Consider the following 15,868-nt stretch of genomic DNA (forward strand, 5'->3'; position numbering starts at 1 on the left):
CTTCCAAATGAGCAGAAACGAAGTACTGAAGTGAAAGCAGCTACCCTCCGTTTCAAAAAGCACTGTAGAACACGAGCTCTCTGAAATGTTACGAGTTTGACGCGGCAGTGCGTGTGAGGACAGGATGGCGTTCACATCGCAAAATTCGGCGATTGAGGAGTGGCGGGGCGTTAAACGAGTTCTGACAACGGAAGGTGTTAACTGTATTAGGATTGATAGGCGGGCGAGTTGGAACTTATCCATCTTTGCGCAGCGCACGAAATTGACAAGGCACACAAGAGAAGACACAAGAGAGGACGGGACGCATACGTCCCGTCCTCTTCTTGTGTGTGCCTTGTCAATTTCGTGCGCTGCGCAAAGATGGAAGGTGTTAAACCGGCCGCCATTAATCGTCTGGGATCTCCATGTGATTTGTCCCCTGAAAAAAAAAAAAAACACCTGAAAGAGAAGCGCTTCAAATATGACGACGAGCTCAGGGACGCTGTGAAGGGCTGGGTCTCGTCACGGCAAGAAGAATTGTGGGAACACGGAATCCTTCGGCTCGTTCATCAATTGTGTCGTTATGATCAGGCACATAGTGTATACTTTGAATAAATTCTTCATTTATACCCACTGTGTCGTTTCGTACCTTTTCATTTGAACATCCCTTGTACAAACATTGCATATGCGCTCCTATGACTCAGCAAGCCATACTCAAGTGTTGTTCGACCAAGGAGGAATACGCTAACGCATGATGCTCGCATCATCGCGCGATAGCCTGCCTCTCGTTTCGATAAAACTGAAGTCTGTGCTCTAACGTGTGTGCTGAAGTTACGTCATACCATAAGTTACCCTTTCAAAACAGTCTATATCAACCAAGGCTCAGCGAGAACAGACTAGAAATCTGGACGCAATAGCGCTAAGGAGCCCGTGTTGCGTCAAATCTGTTGCCCGAGTCGATCATCTACTATGATCCACCACGCAACGCTTGGCTCAAGGCGAAAATCAGGCATAGGCTGCTACTCGCGGACTGCTTCGCATGAAATCGATCCCACAAGACCTGGGATCTGCCATTTTTTTTTTTGTTGCAAAGCATGATTTTAATTTTTATATAATGAAAACTAAAACCTATAATAATAAAACCAAAATGGACACCATGGCGAGATGCATGGCGAGATGTGTGTGTCCCCTAGCGATTCTCCTGTATTTACGCAGCTGTCGGCATTCGTTTCCTCCCGAGCGTGTTACTTCTTGCCTGCTTGTAGTGTGCTTGCACTCTAATCAAGCTGAAACGCCAACGCTTTTGTTATATTTGACGGAGCACTGCTCAAGATCATCGGAAATATCGAAAGTGGAGTTTTTGGCGCGTGCGAACTTCCAACCAACACCACGAAGAAGCGCGGCGGCGCCGCAGTCGCTTACGACTCGGCCTGCTGGGCCTGCTGGGCCTGCAGCGACACGCCCTCTCTTACTCTCTCTCCCGTCTTTTCTCTCCCCTTGGCGCGGCGGCGGGCTCGGAGCAGCGGAGCACGCGCGTCTGCGCCGGCAACCAATAAACCGAGCGGCGTGTGTCTAGTACGCGCCTACTTGTGCGTCAGTGCGTGTGTGCCTGCTCCGCTGCTGTGGTTGCGGACTCTCGTTTCTTGCCCACATTTCGTGCGCATCGGAGCAGTACTTGCATACGACACAGACACGTCGGCTAGGATCAGACGCATACCAGTCCAACCACCATCCCCTTCAGGAGAACGTGAACACCGCCGGATACGCAGAAAGGTTTCATCGGACAAGCAGCGAGCGACTCGGAGCTTGAGTCGCGGCCATCGCTGCCGCTGTGCGCCGCAGCTGCGGAGCATCGGAGAAACGACCGCTGCGGCTAAGTGTTGAAGCGAGGTGAGGCACGTGAACCTTGTCGATCTCCACCCAGTATGTTCACGCACTTTTTCACACTCACGCGCCGATGCACTTTACGTTTCGCTTTCGACGCATCGCTGCGAAGCGTACTACGCTGTCGCGCTTCGACCCACCCGGAATTTCCATATCCGCTGCGGCGTTTCGGTTTGAGGCTCAGAGCAGATAGTGGGGCCGGGTGTCATTCATTCAGTTTTCGACACTCCACAGTGCGTTTTTCATTCGCATGCGGCGCCTACGGAAACCGAGGTGGCGGCTTGCCGAGGTTGCCGATATAATCGGGCACTTGTAAATATCTGTCTAAACATTTGCCTACCGCAACGATACTTTTGTATGCATATGTTGCGTGAAACTTCTTGAACTCAAGCTTAATGTGTCGAACCTAATCGAAAGTACGAAACTGTCGAAGCGGTCGGCGAGGAACCGAAAGAAGATGCGACGCGGCTTTCCGTTTAGGCAACATGCACATGCTGCTGACGTAAAACGAAACCTTTCGCTACCCTGGAATAGTACACGGCGGGCCCCGTAAGCTAATATTGAGCGCGCTGTCACGGTCGAAGGCTTGCCTTACTGGACATTCCATACATTTGTTCGTATGTTAATTATGCAATGAGTATCTGCAGAACTGACCGTCATTTCGACGTTGCGAATGCTCTTTTTGCGTGACGACGCTATAAGAAGGCATCGCCCCGTGCCGTTATGTGTCTTAGACGATGACGGCGAAAGACACTGCCCCGTCGTACGGATATTTTTGTTTTTCCGATAACCCGCGTCCACTGGGAGCACACTAATCGGCTCCCTAGATTTCCGCGTGCCATTTGCTCAAACGCGGTGTGTCAGTAAGCCGACCGAGCGGGGAGACCGAAAATAGCCCTCTTTTCCGCCCTCGGCATAGCGGGCTAGAAGGGTCCGGTATTTTTAGGGACCACGTGCGTTCTTCCTCCGAGGCGACTAACCGTCTTCTTGGCGTACACTGATCGTCTTTGGTCGGCACACTGATCACACACTTTAGACGGTACACTGATCGTCTTTGGCAACTGGACCTTGTGACACGCATGCCGGGAAAGGTCGCGCCGTCATCCCGCCTAAGGTCCTCTCAAAGCGAGAATCGATAACTGCGATGTTCTCGTTTTATCGCCTTGCTGTGAGGTGATCATCGAAACATCGATAGAGACTGCACAGTATGCAGTCTACGATGACATTGCTTGAGTGAACACTTATCTTTTGCGCCAACCGTCATTACTACGTAACATTCATCACTCGACTCACTTCCGCTGACACCTTTAGGCTTTCGTGAAGCGCAGATGATGCACTTATACGCCGAGATTTCTGTTTATATGTGCGTGTATACAACTAGTTATGTCAGTAAGCAGCATTTCCGATGTGTGACGGCCCAGGAATAACAGTAGAAGCAAGACATAAATGAAGAGAGACGATCGAGAGTTTTAGAATGGAGTATTCAAGCTCTGCGATGCGCGGGTATACGCACATCATAGCGAAAAATAAAGCGCGTACCCAAGAAGGCTGCGTACGACGCATGAGCAGTGGCGACAGACGCAAGCGACAGCTCACGCAAAACATTGGATAGTCCATTATAAAACTGCCGATTACCATAAGTTATGTGATAAGAGCGGGTAACTGCGGACGATGAGTTGCTCAGACCAGCAATGCAGATCACGTCTAGGATGCTCATGTTGTAGGCCTTGTATAACCTTATATGCTAGCCCGTATTATCAAAACACCGAACAGGAAAAGTGATAATACGCATGACCCTTCTGGAACACAGAAACCTATTTTGTTGCAGTCGGTACAAGCGTTGAAAAAATGTTCGCTTCGCCTATTCAACAATGCATCACCCACACAGAGCGTAACACAATGTTAGCCACCCTCGCGTCCTTTCCTTGCTGAGAAGGTCACGTAAGAATATTCCACTCAGATGGAACGCAACGGACGTACGTATTTCTGATCATGGCGCAATATAAGTGTCTGAGCTTTACGGAAAAAATAAACAAGCACTTGCGCAGTGGGTCTGTGATATTACAAAATTACGGCAATGTTACTCTCAAAGATGAGAAGTATTGCTGTATTAGGAGACATAGGTCAAGCGTGTACGCCATTGATATAACGAAGTAATAATAATATCTGGGGTTTAACGTCCCAAAACCAAGATATGATTATGAGAGACGCCGTAGTGGAGGGCTCCGGAAATTTCGACCACCTGGGGTTCTTTAACGTGCACCTAAATCTAAGTACACGGGCCTCAAACATTTTCGCCTCCATCGAAAATGCAGCCGCCGCGGCCGGGATTCGATCCCGCGACCTGCGGGTCAGCAGTCGAGTGCCATAACCACTAGACCACCGTGGCGGGGGGATATAACGAAGTGGAAACCTTCTGGTTAGAAAGGCAGTTACATAAAAGTCCATCGGTTCGCCTAAGCATTGCTCTTGCAGCTTCATAATCATCATTATTTTCAGCCTTTTTTGATGTCCACTGCATGACAAAGCCTTCTTCCAATTAACCAACTCCAATTTACTGTATCTTGTGCGAGCTTCTTACATGTTACTTTCCTTTCATTGGCCAGTTTCTATGGCAATTTTCATCAAAGTTTAACGTTATGAATGCAAGCTACAAATACAAATAAGGGAAAAGCTAGGGGGTTTAATTAATGTTATAAATGCAAAGCAGTGATTACGCATGCGCACAGTCTCATTTCTTTCCGTGTTCAGTCCCATTGCATCGATATTAGGGTAAGTAAAGGTTGATGCAACGTGATAAATGATGCTACGAGAAGGCCTGAATACATAAGCGCCAAGGTAAGCCAAATCCGTTTATAAATAGACTGTCACTGCACTGCAGTGGTAGCTGCATGAGCGATTGCAGCGCCAGATTGCTCTGGTGATTTTAGTCGGAAACTTTATGGTAGGCACCTACGCCAGGCTTTGCGGCAAATCGTAGGGACGGAATTTGCGTTAGCCTTCCTCTCGTTCGCACATTTACGTGGTCCGCCTCGGTGGTACAATCGTTACTGGCACCATTTTCGAAAGGCGAGTTTACTCAGCCGTGCAGATCTGCTGTATACGGAGACGACTCTGAGTAGGTCTGAAGCGCACCGAATGCTGATATTTTATTTTGACATTGAAGTCAATTTTCCCATGGCGCACCTACCGACATACACAACAGCTTGACGTCAGGCTACAGTATTAGTTCTGATAACTTCACGCAGTAGTCTGGGTAGTTGTGATGACGTCAAGTACCAAAACTTCCAATATGGCCGCTTCTGCGTCACCAAAACATTCAAAATGGCCGCTTGTGCGTCACCAACGGAGCCACGATGCGGAGCGGCTGTGGAAACGTCACGATATCTTGCGCGAGCACGTGACGAGAAACTCATACCCTGTTGTGACGTCAGGGCACAGTAGGAACAGAAGCTAGCGTTGAAAAACGTACTGTAATTACTTTTCCATGGTGCACTCACGCTTAGCAGTACATTTTCAAGACTCTTCGGGGCTTGGCGTTTCATTAGTCGCAAGTAAACGACAGCCGAAAATTTTCGTGTCAGTACGCCTTTGAGGAGCTCGGCTGCTGCCCCGAAGGTCGCGGGTTCGATCCCAGCAGCGGCGGACGCATTTTCGACGGAGGCGTAGCGGCAGGGGCCCGTGTGCTGAGCGGTTTCAGTGCACGTTAATAAACACAGGACGGTCGAAATTTCCGGAGCCCTCCACTATACGGCGTGCTCCATAATCGTATCGTGGTTTTGGCACGTAAAAGCCCAGACGTGAAGGGTCTTAGTGGTGACTTGCAAAGCAGACACACGCCGCGCCCCTTATGCAACAGCCTCTCGGGGAGCGGCGTCTTCCGCTTGAAGTGCTTTTCCGAGGTCTCGTAACTCCCGGTGTGTGTGCACTTGAGACGGCCGACGGAGAAAGGGGGATCGCCTGTTCCTTCGGTGATGAGGCGCGCGTCCTTGCTCGAGTGATGACGTAAAGGGCGCGCAATCTCTGCCGGTGAACAGCCCCGGGAAGAAGGAGTCGTCGGCTCGGCTCTCTTGGTTTCGCGCGCTCCACGCTGTATCGCTGTGCTCAAGTGCGCAGATAAGCGCGGTAGTTTAGGTGGTTTAGGTCGCGACGGACAGCTGCGGTGTTGAAGCCCATGAGTGTAACGTGAAGGCCCGTTACGCTGCGCCGAAGAATGTTTTTGTGAGTCATATATGTCAGAGACAGGTCATTAAACTGGTCGCATCTTGGTATGTCGGTAGGCCTTGCTGTATCTTTAGTGTTAGTGTACACTACCAAAGCTGTAGTCGCAGGGTTGACCAGAACCTGAAGAACCGGTAAAGTGTAAGCGGAACAAAGACGCTTATCTTTATTTCACAGTTTTGTCTTTTATCACTACAGCATAAAAAAAAAAAAGATGTAACCATTTTCTGGTGAGTCTTGATTTACCACGTTTATAACTCTTGACATACAGATTAACTCTCTTTTGGGGATCATTACGCTCCCTTCGGAGAGTCATGAGAGGCGCGACTCTCCAAAAGAGGGTTAAAGGAGAGATATATGTGAGAAGTCAGGACTCACAAGAAAGAGTAACAGGTAACCGTTTCTTTTTTTTTTCCTCATAGTGTACAGGAGTGTTACACGTGTGGTCCCGTGGTGCTTCATATCACACCACCAACTTACATTGATATCTCTAATACAGCGTATATATCAAAATAGGTCGATATACATTCCCTGGAATGTTTGCCTACAGTTCTTCGTCTTCGTTGTTTTTTTTCTTTCGTTCCACGTTCTTCGTCTTCGCTTTTTTTTATTTCTTTCCACACACACACACACACAACACACACACACAACACCACACACACACACACACACACACACACACACACACACACACACACACACACACACACACACACACACACACACACACTTTGATTGATATCGTGTTGCAAGTACTTCTTAGGAGCCCATACGGTCGCAGTTCCGTGGGCTATCTGCAAAACTACCCCGGTGCATCGACTTACAAGCAGTGACAGCATGGTTGTAATGAAGTGTATGCCGCTCTGAGCGTCAGCGCGTACTTTATTATTTAACAGCCGATACGGCGTCTGTGACTCCGGGCTTATGTAAGTGTAAATCGCGGTTTCTGTCGCAGTGTAGCGACGCTTAGTCGTCCGTACAGTGGCACAGATGACGAAGAGACGTTCTATGTAGTATTTCCCGGAATTTGTGACGCACAAGTAAAGAAAGGAAACGGAACAGAAAGCGCCTCCTTCCGTCCGCTTTTTGTTTCACTCCCTTCAACTAACTAAGCACGGCAATCGCGTACTTTTTAGATAACATTTCCTCAGTAGATAACCTCGGTCTGTACACACACACACGCACACACGCACACACACGCACGCACGCACGCACGCACACGCACGCGCACACACACACGCACACACGCGCACACACACACACACACACACACACACACACACACACACACACACACACACACACACACACACACACACACAATGTTCTTACAACAATACACTTCGACACTACGTAATACGCTGCAACAATACGTAAGTGCGGTTGACATTCAATCGTTAATAGGCTTGGACATGCAGTGCTAAGTCCTAACTGCTCACATATATAACTCTCTTTTAAAGACGAAAGAACGGGAATTTAGGGGTTTTTTATTATTTGTTAGACGCAGCGTTGCTGAGAACTAACAGATAACCAGGCCAGGCAAAGTATAGGGGACGTTATTTGCAGTAATTATGATATAGATGTGAAGAAAGTAAAGGGGACGGGAACACAACTTGCCGTCGGCAGGGACTGAACGTGCAACATTCGGATAACGCGTCCGATGTTCTACCGATTGAGCTACGGCGGCGGTTCTCATTAATTTCAAGAGAGACGTTATTTCTCTTTGCACACCAATATATATACTCTTTTCGCGAGTCATGGGAGACGCGACTCTACAAAGCATAGTTAAGCGTGTATCTTTATATTTTACAAGTCAGGAGTAACCGAAAAGAGTAAGATGGACTCTTTCTTTGCTTGAGTTTATATTAGCGAATGAAACCTGTAAAATGCCGGTGAGCACTTGCGGGAGATGTGAACGAGGTTAAAAAAAATAACAAGACGTTATCGTTACGCATATTTCTGCGTCCGTTGGAGCACACGGCTCGGCGTCCTTCTGGTTTACGAGTATTCTTCAACAGCATTTCAAAGGCGCAGGCCACACTTTCGCTAGGGAGCGCTATAGGCCGGGGGTGCGCTTGCACCCATTTACGAATGAATGGGTGCCAGGCGTCGGTAGGAATCGAACCCGTGACCTCCTACAGCCGAGGCGGGCGGTATTCTGCGAGGCCATGCCTGCGGCGGCACTTGCGAGGGGAAAGCATCTGCGAGTTCTGCTTGTCAGAAACGTTGTTTATCAAGCAAGCAGGGAACGTATGCGTCAGAGATGAACTTGTAGTGTTAAGGAAATGATGTTCACGTGCAATGCGACTAGAGGGTCGTTCTATCGTAGTTTATGTCCTTGTTCTGTCACGATTGAGCTTACATCCAGGTTCTCACCAAGAAGCTACAAAATTCAGTTGGTACTTCGCGTACTGTTCTGTTCGACCTCCCCATGTGGTGGCGATGTCGCGCGGGGTGTGTTTATCCCTGGAGGCTCAACTCAATTCAGTTAATTTTCGCCATCAAAACAAAACATGGTAGCCGAGGAGCCTGCAGTAAAAACTACATTTTGACAGCTCGACAACGCTCTGGACGTCTACAACAAACAAACACCATAGCGGTGTCGCAGCCGCATGAAAGCAGGCATGAACAACGTTCCACATAGTGGAACGCAGTAATACAATATAATATGAACAACACAAAGAAATGCATCAATAAGAAACAAAGAAAGGACATTATAATGCAACTCCGTGATCGAGAAACCTATTTGGGTGAGTTGGTCGAACTTCATCGCAAAACAGCGCGCACACACAACTACAAAAGAAGAAGGAATGACCGACGACACGAGCGCTCGTGTCGTCGGTTCTTCCTTCTTCCTTTGTATTTGTATGTGAGCGCTGTTTTATGATGACATGATCATCATAAACTCCGTGATCTATTTCGCGGACGCAGTGAAAGCAAAATGCAACATCGATCGAGATCTGTTTCTGTAAGCAACAATACAGAAATTTTCTCTAAACAAGCAACCGTTATTAAGCGCCAAATTCTTGCAAGAATAGTACGGGAGGGCACACAATACGTTTATGGACAACGTATTCGTTGCTAGACGAAGGGATCCGGGCACCAAGCAAAATTATTTAAAAGCACGGGAGCCTCGTTTACAATCATTTGGAAATTGCGCACAGGGCTCCAGTCAGAGGAGACAAAGAGCGGCAGAGCAGACGACAGGAAATCGCCTGTACCGCGTTTCTTCGTACATGATATCGTTACACGTACGCGAAGTTACTTTGCCGGGCTGAGGGAAGAAATCCGCTGCAACGTTCGCATATAGTGTTTGGGTCTATTTCAGAGGCAGAGACGTATTCGCACGGGACGAGGCACTTTGGGACGCATTGCCGGGCACATTTTTATTCGTTGGCTGCGTGGTGAACGCCGTCCAAAGGAGAAATCGCTCGTGAATTTGTTTTCCATGGCGAGGATTGAAAGCAAACCGCTGTAACGTCAGCGTGACGACCTCCACTATGCTCCTTTGGGCACTCCTGCGCCACTATACTCTGCAGAAGGGAATTACTTATACGTTCCCAGCCCCTGAAGACCGCAGCCTTCCACACCGTTATTTACTGTATCGCGGAGTCAGCTCGAACGCAAGAGAAGCAACAAAAATGGCAAATATACTTGCCCGGAAGTAGGGGTAGGGGGGGGGGGCTATCCGAATGACGTCAGCGAAGTCAGCTACGCCATTCTCGGAGAGGGAGGGAAACGCTTCTATACGCAGAGTGGATCGATAGAATGGAGGAGTACGTCCAGCGAGCGTGAAAAAAAGAAAGAGAGGCGCCGAGAAGGAACGAGCCACGTGACAGTTCTTCTTTCAGTCTTCGTTCTCTTCTCGCTCGGCCCAACCTACGTCGTCACACCGGAGCTGACCTACATTGTCCGCACCCTATAGGTATCGTACGCTTTGGGGTGCAAAAGCTTTTCCACAGATTGTGCGCGCTTCTATGCCGTAATCGATTAATACGCGAACGGTATCCGGTGCCCAATTCTAAAGAGAACGTGTTTGCGAAAGAAAAAAAGAAACGTTTCACGTGATTGCGAGTTGACCGTCGCGCCTTTTACTGCCAACGGCGGTTCGAAACAGCGTTTGTAGACGATTCAGTCTTTGAATCGGATTGAATAAGGACAGCATTGCTGATAGAAGAGATAGATAATAGCCTCCATTACAATAATGTCTAGCAAACGTTATCTAGTGGTAGCCAGCGCCGACGGTAAGCGAGTAAGTGCGGTAGTCGAATTTGCTCAGAAATCGAACACTTCCCGTTAGACGAATCTAATTTAATTTAATTTCACTTATATACCCTCAGGGCCAGTGGCATTAAAGAGGGGGGGGGGGGGTTGACACGCAAAGTGTGTTACATCGGAAAAGTATACAGTGCGTAACATGTGTAGAAATCCACGAATAGAAACACACATTTTTTTTTTTTTTTTATTATGCAATGTTAGCAGCAGTGTCACAGGAAATTCTAGTTCTGTAATGCTAGCTATAATGAACATCCTGCTGTAATATGCGAACCATGTACCTCAACTGAACTGTTTTTATAAACTTGACTAAGTTTTTGCGAAAGAGGTGGTTATCAGTAATACATATATTATCGGCGGGAAGCGGGTTCCAATGTCTATAGGTGCGAGGGAAAAACGAGTGTGAAAAATTCTCTGTGTTAGATAGGTCACAACTTTGTGACGATGATCAGTACGGTGCCATATATAATGCGGACTGCTAAGGATTTGAGTGTGCAGTGAAGTATGATGGTAAAGCCTATGAAGGAGTGCTAGACGTGCATCGCCACGTCGTTTAGATAACAAAGGAAGGTCAATTGTTAGATTTAATGGATCAAATGCCCGCAGTTCTATTATGATTAGAAAAGACGAATCGAACTGAGTTATTTTGGATTTTCGTTTGAAAGAGTCTGCAGCGAAACGTTGTTATAAATACTTCTGGTTGTGCTCTCAACAATACTTTGGTTTTTATTTTTGAACGGGAGCCTTGCTCGGCCAGCAAGCGCACGCGTTTACAAATGCAACTACCGCGAGCGCGCCACACTGACGACAGCTCTCGGCCTTGGACCAAGACGGTGGCTCGAAGACGTATGGGCATTGCACATGTGGATAATCGTTCGATAATTGGAACGTTCGCTTCCTCGTCCAGCATCGTAACCTCTGTTGATGTGCTTAGCGTCGTGGGCGTAGTGCGCCCATGCTTTTTAGTCATACGTTGTTTGCCGTTTGCTTGCCAACTGTTTCTTTTTCTGTGTTGACAGCGTATTCTTAATAACGTAAAAAAAGAAAAAAAAGAAAAAAAAAGAAGAAAGTCTTTCTACCGCCTGACATGTCTGGCGCTGACGACCGTTGAGATTAGTGAGTTTCGATGGAAGCTTGCTGACTCTCAACCGCGAATCGATTACGCAAAAAGTGTCGATGCTGCGTGAATTTTGCACATGCGCGCAACTCATTCCCAATGGCGGCGGGTCACGAAACATGGCGTGTTAGGGACACTCATATCACGGGACCATTTGTGGCGTCTTTCTTTTTTTTTTTTTTTTGTCTGAAAGAGCCAAGTCCACCATAACTTAAACTGAAAAATACGCAGTTTTTTGTTACTGACAATATGGTCGGGCTTCCTCCAACAAATTTTGCCACTGTGCTCATGTCACCAAAATAGAAAATACCTCGAATCTATATTGCGGCTAAAATCTATATAGCCCACTATCGTCGGCATCCAGGAGTAAAATCTGGATTTAGCTCTTATAGGCTGGATCATTTTGTTTAGGCTTGAATAAGCTTGTAAAAGAAGTCTAGATCACAGCGACCGAACGATATATCAATATTTCGCGACTAATATAACACCATTCTTGTGCTTCTGTCGGTGCCGTCCTTTGTTGCATGGACGTATTGGCGATCACTAGATTTGTGGTCCTTCCAGGCAAAAGGTGCACAACCCTGGACTGTCGACAGCGTTTTCTTCTTCTTTGCTTCTACTGAATGCCTTCAAAAAATGCTTCAGCTCTTCTTCTTCTGAGCTCGTTTCATACGGCGTCATTTCGGATCACTTCTTCTTCCTCAGGGAATGGATCAGTGGCCAATATCTTCATTTCAGTCATCTTCCATTACCAAAATACCGTCTTGGAGCGAAAGAAGGACACGATACTGCAGCGTAAACCTCGAAACGAAACACTAAAAGGCCGGAAGAAGTAGGATAGTAGGCGTCTTGCTCTTACCGTTCGAGTTATGCCCTACAGCATCATGTCCTTCAGTAAGTACCTACTCGCCCAAGAAAATCCACTTGTGGAACGAAAGGACGACGTCAAAGAAAGTATAGGACACAAATGAAACAGATGGGATGCTGCCATGTTGACTGTTTTGATCACGATTGTTGACGCAGCGCTGGTTTAATGCGTCTGGCTCAGTTTGATTTTCACAAGGGCAGGATTTGGCTCATTTTTTTTTATTTTGAAACTGCCTTTCGAAGTTCACGTCACAATCAGGAATCGCTGCGTCTTGATTGAAACTGTTTTAAAAGTGAAACATACTTTGGTGCGCTTTACGATCCCGTGAAATTTAGCCAAGTTTTGGTTTCTGGATTTGGCTCTTTTAGAAAAAAAAAAGACTCCACATTTTTCCTTTTCGTTTTTGCATGCGCCGCAGCATTGCGATGACGAGAGGGACGGAAATAATAGTAATTGTCGGGGTTAACGTATACCAAAACCACGATGTGATTATGAGGGACGCCGTAGTGGAAGGCTCCGGAAATTTCGACCACTTGGTGTTCTTCATAGCGTGCACCTAAATACCGGCACACAGACTTCGAGTGTTTCGCCTCCATCAAAATGCGGCCGCCGCGGCCCGGATTCGATCCCGGGACCTTCCGGTTAGCAGTCGAGCACCGTAACCACTGGACCACCGTAGCGGGTTAGGGACGGAAAAGCCGATCACATGCTCAGAAATAAGGGTACCTTAGGTAGCCACGGCTAAGCGAGATCCCCAGAACATTGCTGTACGGCGTCCATCGTTGCTCACTCTGCATCGCCAGGGCGTACACCCTCAACTATCAGTAACGCCGTCATGCTTATGGTACATCAATTAAAATAGCCTTTTCAGTCACTGCGTGTACAATTCTACACATCAACTTCGTAGGCACGTCACGCACCGCGTGTTTCTTCAACTGGCCTGAAACTCAGTGTGCACATTCGTGCAGGCTTCCTGAGTGGACAACTAGCGGTTATTTAACTTGTATTGCTGCAGAGGATCACTTTGATGGAGACACTACCATGTTCGACGATCGTTCGACGTGCCGCATTCTAGCACCAGCGTCAAGAGTATTATTTTTCTTCGCTCGAAACGAATGCAACCAATAAACAAACTGTGCAGGCATTTTGGTCTTTATTATCGTTGATTCTTTTTATGCAAAAATTGAAGCTGACTGATTGCAGAATAATTATATCTATAATTACACGCCAATTATCATTAATTACTGAAACTGACGCAAAACAACACATTCCTTCATTTTATTTCTCGGAATGTAACACTGAGCGCCTTGGAATCACGCCATGCAAAATTGACGCATTTGCAGACAGTGCGTCGTATTTCGTGACTGAAAGGGAACTGAAGTTCGTTGCTGAAGTTCAGGGGAGGATGGATGGATGCTTGAAGATATGAAAGATCCTGGAACAGGGAGTGTCGCTAGGGCCAACGTTTCGACGAGCAGACTTGTCTTCTTGAAGGAAGCAGCTGCTTTCATTAGCACATACGTGGAGTACACATACGCGGTGCTAAGGAAAGAAGTTGCAGCCTTGAAGAGTACAGGTCTGCTCGTCGAAACGTTAGCCCCAGCGACACACCCCTGTTCAGGGATCTTTCATCTCACTAATTAAAAGAAAATTCTGGTGTCTTGTGTGTCCAAACCGCGTACGATTGCGAGGCATGTAGTGGGGTGTTCCGGACGAATTTTGAATAGCCTAGATCGAAGTACGTATATGTTGGCGTTTTTCTCGCCTTTGAAATGCGGCTTCCGTGGCCGGATATATCAAGTCCGCGCCAATCAGCCGCTAAGCCAGCATAGCGCGAGTTGTAGCATACTACATTATGCTACGCCTAATGTCGTTTAGGGGCCCGCCGTCGTAGCTTAGCACGCCAGGTGTCGCGCCCCCTGACATCTGTTGCTAAAGACCAGCGCCTCGTGAATGTTGTATGGCGTGACTGAATGATTAATGCGAGCTAAATTAAAGGTCAGTTCTCACGCATTTCTTTTTCATGTTTGCAGTCTTTTCTAATAATAATTTTCTGTAGAAATGTCTAGCCAGAGCTTTATAATAGCGCTAATATCTCTTACACAACATATATTACAAAAAAAAAGAAAACATCGTTTACCAAAATTTCTAACGCAGACATTGTTCGTAAGAGAAAATTTCAACCAGCCCACCGTTATAGCGCAAGCAAGCAGACAGTAGCAAGAATGACTCACGAACTAAGCCTCTACAAATTTAGCCTCAGTTTCCCAGTTTCTTTTTCTTTTCCTTTTTGCAGTGAGTCGAGATATTTTTTTGCTTTTTTTTTTTTTTTAATGCGTGAAGCCGTTGCTGCGTGTCGTTTGAGACTGTGTGACGCACGGTATAATCAACCTGGAGCGGATACGCGGTTTCAGAAAATAAGTCTCGTTTAGCTTCCCCGCAGAGCTAATCGGATTACTAAACTCTGGCTCGGCAGTTTTTCATGACAAAAAGTTGAACCAGCGAACTAGACGCGTCCACACAGACATGGAGTGCACTGCAGGACGGTGCTGGTCAAAGGCGTAGCCAAAATCTTTCTTTCCTTTTTTTGCGGGGGTATAGGGGTTTCACTTAACCTTTATACATGTCCGTGCGCGTGTTTGTATGTAGGCGTGTGCATATGTAGACATACAAAATTAAAAAAAAGAAATTGGGGCAGGAATTCTATACTGGCTCCTTCACCGCACTCCGACTCTGCTTTGACGGTCGCGTTACGCAGTAGCTAATACTTACAGGGAACCTAAGCAAGGTGCGGTGGCGAGTAAAAAAAAAGGACACTCCTATTTTCCCAATACAGGTTTAAAGCCGTCTTATAGAACCACTTTAGTTGCACTACTTCAAGTGCGTCCTGACAGCGACTGACTACTGGAATAGGGTGACTTTGGCTAGGGTATCCCTAGGATGACTTTGGCTCCTACTTAATACTACAGGTGAAGAAATAAAAGAGTAGCAATGTTTGACCCCCCCCTCCCTCCCTGCCCCCGCACGCGCGCGCGCGCGCGCGCGCACACACACACACACACACACACACACACACACACACACACACACACGCACACACACACACGCACACACGCACACACACACACACACACACACACACACACACACACACACACACACACACACACACACACCTGCGCTATGCTTGGCCTCACTGCCCTGCTAGCCTCATCGCTGAACCACCTGAGACCTGTTTTTCGGGGCGTCCCTCTCGCATCTTCTCTTGTGTTCTTTTCTTTCTCTTCATTCTTAACTATTTCTTCCGTTTCGTTTCTTTGCTTGCCTTTTGTGTTATTGCGATGCGTGATTGTGGTGCCTTAATTTCTTTTTTGTTCTCGCGGCCGTTAATGCAGTCGCCGACTGAAAACACACGCAAACACAATGAAACAAGGGAGCGCCTGATAACGGTACGAGGTCTGCATACTTGCCCGAAATGTGCGAGGCTACGCCGGGGTCGCCCCCAAATTGGTTACGCGTGATTA

At 47.3% G+C, this 15,868-nt stretch overlaps 1 protein-coding gene across 10 annotated transcripts in view; it reads left to right on the forward strand.

The window, feature by feature from the left end:
• Positions 1-1,467: 1,467 nt before the first annotated feature.
• The window catches only part of LOC119395867 (uncharacterized), a gene marked incomplete at its 3' end in the record, with an annotated part of 205,015 nt that continues 190,614 nt past the window's right edge, over positions 1,468-15,868 (forward strand). For all 10 annotated transcript variants that reach the window (XM_049416796.1, XM_049416792.1, XM_049416799.1 and 7 more), the window contains 1 exon segment: positions 1,468-1,869.

This window comes from Rhipicephalus sanguineus, chromosome 6 (assembly GCF_013339695.2).
Source record: "Rhipicephalus sanguineus isolate Rsan-2018 chromosome 6, BIME_Rsan_1.4, whole genome shotgun sequence".
In the NCBI taxonomy this organism is placed as follows: domain Eukaryota; kingdom Metazoa; phylum Arthropoda; class Arachnida; order Ixodida; family Ixodidae; genus Rhipicephalus; species Rhipicephalus sanguineus.